The sequence below is a fragment of the Dipodomys ordii genome, unplaced genomic scaffold, assembly GCF_000151885.1.
Source record: "Dipodomys ordii isolate 6190 unplaced genomic scaffold, Dord_2.0 Scaffold50, whole genome shotgun sequence".
NCBI classification, from domain to species: domain Eukaryota; kingdom Metazoa; phylum Chordata; class Mammalia; order Rodentia; family Heteromyidae; genus Dipodomys; species Dipodomys ordii.
In genome coordinates, this window is record NW_012267266.1 from 6,952,350 (window position 1) to 6,956,757 (window position 4,408).

A 4,408-nucleotide genomic window follows, 5' to 3' on the forward strand; every position below is an offset into this window, starting at 1 on the left:
ATTCCTGTGTTTTACTTTCACTGTAGGCTAAACTTCTCTGCTCTTGAGTATTCTCTTTTGTTTTGTTTTTTTGTTGTTGTTGGGTTTTTTTTGGTTTTGCCGGGGGTGGTTGCAAAATAAAATATACACCTTGCATTTTCTGCTGTTTTTTATTTTGCTTTAGCATGCCCTTTACCTGAGCTGTCCCTGTTAAGATTCTGGCCTATTTCAAGGTCCACCTTTTCCCATGAAGTCATTTCAGTCCTTTCAATCAGAATTGCCACTGTGAGAATATTGCTTTGCTACTTATATCTCTAGGTCATTCTAGGGATTTTTCCCCCTTTCAGTCCCATTATTGAAGTATCTTCATAACATTCTCACCGTGTTATTCCTCTTATAAATAAAAACAACCAAAATAGGACAAAAGTAAAATGTGCTCCATAAATGAACAATCCTGTAGAATATCATGGATCTTTGTAAACAACAGCAAAACTGAAAGCAAGTGCAAACAAGCTTTGTATTCAGAAGATATCCAAATGTGAGGGCAGAGTCCTCCCGCCATAGTATAGTTCACTTGAGTCCCTTTGTTTATGGTGGTGTAATCCCTTAACCATCCAATTATGAAATAAAAGTAAACATTAGGAAATATGAAATCAAAACTTCACTTGTGTTCACAATATCAATGTTTAATTCAAAGCAGCAATTTCACTAAGTGTTGAATGTTTTTGAAGTAAACGACAATGTGAGCTGTTTTAACATTCTGAATAGGGTCTCCAAAAAAAAAAAAAATTGGACTGTTTTATTCTAGTTGCAAGACTCTGCCTGCACTTAAATACAGCCTACAAAATGGGATATCTTTGTTAGCTATACCTCTGATAAGGGCCTAATAATCAGAATATACAAGGCTCTTAAAAATTAAACTCCCACTCTGCAGCTTTTGTTCGCCATCATGGCTACTGTGCCTTCCAGAGCTTCTCATCATGTCTTCTCACAAGACTTTCAGAATCAAGCGGTTTCTGTCCAAGAAACAAAAGCAAAATCGCCCCATTCCCCAGTGGATTCCGATGAAAACTGGTAACAAAATCAGGCACAACTCCAAGAGAAGACACTGGAGGAGAACCAAGCTGGGTCTGTAAGGAATTGCTTCAGATGCCCACATATTTATGCTCTACCATGAACCAGTCAAGCTGAAACGTCCATACTGCCTGGACTGACAGTTGGGCATTTTTAAAATTGATTTTTCTTTGGTTATTTTAATAATAGGCACAGTGATAAACATGTAATAAACATTACATTTGAATCATCAAAAAAAATTAAACTCCCAAAGAATCAAAAGCCCAATTAACAAATCTGCAAAGAAAATAAGCAGACAATTCTCAGAATTACATGTGACCAATAAATACATGAAGAAAAAAATACATGAAGAAAATGCTCAACACCCCTAGCTGTAAAGCAAATGCAATGCAAATCAAAATGACACTGAGATTCTACCTCATTCCAGTCAATCCGGCCATCATCAAGAATACAAACATGAACAAGCATGCAAGGACAGAGGGGAAAATGAACCCTATTATATTATTATATTGTTGGTAAGATGGTAAACTAGTGCAAACACTATGGAAGTCAGCATGGAGATTCCTGAAAGAAAACTAAATTAGAATTGCCATTCAATCCAGCGATACTATTTCTGGGCATTTACCCAAAGGAATGCAAGTCAGGATATCATTGAGGTACCTGTACACCCATGTTCGCTGCAGCACTATTCACAATAAGCAAGCTATGGGAAGGGCCTAGGTTCCCGACAGTGGATGAATGGATCAAGAAACTGTGGCATGCATACACAATGAAATATTATTCAGCCATAAAGAATGAAATATTGTCATCTGTAGTGAAAGTGACAGACCTGGAAACCATCACATTAAATGAAGTGAGCCAGGCTTAGAAGGAAAAAGGACATATGTCTTACCTCCTATGAGGATATTCTAAACTATAAATATATACAGAGTCACATACAAGGTCAAATGTTTGTATATATAGGTGTGTATGCATATATATGTATTAATCTGACTAATTAATCTGACTACCTCACATACATGTGTGAGGTAATGTGCTAACATCCCTTTCAATAATTAACATGAACTTTAACAAAAAGCCTAATAAAAAGTGGAAACAGTTCTTGCCAAAGGTATAGGCATTAATGGGAGGGGAGGAACAAGTGGGAAGGGAAGGGAAGTGAAAAATGTATACAAAACATACTGTGTGAAAATGGAAAGAGGAAACTTCAACTGGTTTGGGAAGGGGGAGGAGGGAGGAGGAAAAAATGGAAGAGGAGTGATTATGATCAAGAAGCACAGTAAAATAAATGGACTTATTAAAAATGAAACTTCCTTATACATCTCATTGACATCAATAAAATATACCTCTTTTTGATGAAGTCAGAAAAAGAATTAGTAAACTGAATATACATACATTAGAAATTTCCAAATCCCTGCTTCGGACACAATTTTAGTAGACTTGTTAGGAAAGCATTTATTTATCTGTTTATTTTCTGTGAGCTACAGATTTGCTTGGCAGCCAAATTGTGTGTAATTTATCACCTTCATTTACACTCCAGCCCCATGCTGCAACAAATACACACAACATACATTGTCTTGGTAATATTCAAAAGGTCTTCTCTGTAACTACGAGGGGCTTTAAGTGACAAAAAGACATGGAATTAAATAACACACGATCAAGAAAGAACATCCTCCATTCAATTATTCTTCAATTGTTCTGATTGCATCAAGAAGAAAACCCCAATTTGTGCTACTATGGTTATAACCCTGTAATCTTTGATAATCTCTCCTTAGCAAGAGAACAATCCTCAGGCTTACAGTCTTTAGTATGCAAACCTTTCTACAACAATTTAATATTACTGTCATGTTTTTGCTGTCGTTGACTTTTATATTGCCTCCATTTATGGATATGCAATTTATTTTTATGACTTGCAAGTTACTGAAAATAAACATTCTCTAGGAGTAAATTTAGGTTGATAAAGATACACTTATTCAAATAAAAATATTAATTAAATTATTGCACAGGTAGCATGCAACCTGTGACAGAAATCTTAATGACATTATACAGGAACAGGAGGAACATTTGGTTGGAACAGATGCTTAAGAGTAAAGTTTTTAAAAAAATCTAGCCTCTGTACGATATTTTCACAATAAAAAAAAAATCTAGCAACTTGATTGTTGTCCTGTCTACATAACTGGAATAATGTCATGAAACAACCAGCTTCAAGCATCAGATACAATAGTAGGAGAAGAGGACACTTAAGACAATGTTTAGAGCCACTTTGAATTATCGGAAGTCAGAGTAAGTCTGATCTTAGTGGATAGAGGCCAGAGAAACTGCTGGACAGGACAGCACTAACCACAAAAATTTACCTGGCCCTGAATTACTACAGAACCTAAGTTGTGGGACCCAAAGTAAGAGAAAAAGAGAAAGCTTTGTAAATATTACCCTTTACCCATCCTTGCCAACCACCTTCTCTCCAGGCAGCTTCTTCCTTTGTGATCTTTGTCACTGTCAGATAACAACTGAGGAAACTCCTGACCTAAACCTTTCTCTGCTGTATTCTAAACACACAACCTTTGCCCTGCATTTGTAATAAGAATGGGGAATGGGGGGGGAATGAACTGTACTGAAGGGTCAGTGTCCTTTGTGTGTTAATACTGTGTCATTAATATTTAGCCTTCACTTTCTAATTTAGCCATTGGGGCTATGAAATCTTCAGATGAACTTGCAGTTACAAATAAATGAAAAGATAATGAAGGTCACAATGAATGCAATGTGAGTAAACCATGCTGCAGCTGTTGTTGATTTCATTAAAAAGTTATGCCTTGTCTTGAATAGTATGGCTTCTTCGCTCAGTTAAACACTGTGTTCCACAGACCAAGTCTCATTTTGAAATTTTTAAAAATCAATGTCCTTTTTATTAGTTACGTTAGCCCTCCCAAGAGGGAATTTTTAAAAATAGTCAAAGACTACTTGTCAGCCAGGACAAGAAACAGCGAGGAAGAAGAAAAAAAGAAAAAAATTCTTAAAAAAGAAAAGAAACAGTTCATTTGGCTAACACTCAATATATTCTTGAAAGTACTACTGCAAACACAAAACCCAAATATGTATTTCCGAGGGCAAAGTTCAAAAGAAAGCTCTTTGAAGACATTTTGTCCTGCTTTCCCCTCCTCCCCTTCTCCTTTCTTCTCAACAGTTTAAAAGGAGACAGTACCTGTATGCCTCTCTTTTTTTTCAAACTCAGGAGTTATTTTTATCCTTATAACAGAATTTAAACATGGAAAAATAGTGTGTTCTTAAAGCAACGTTCCTACTATAGTCTTCAACTGATCTGAAGGCTCTTTATGATGAGTGTTCTGCCAAACACTTC

The 4,408-nt window shown here is 36.0% G+C and overlaps 1 pseudogene; it reads left to right on the forward strand.

Moving 5' to 3' along the window:
* Positions 1-944: 944 nt before the first annotated feature.
* LOC105988665 lies at positions 945-1,271 on the forward strand (annotated as a pseudogene).
* Positions 1,272-4,408: the final 3,137 nt, after the last annotated feature.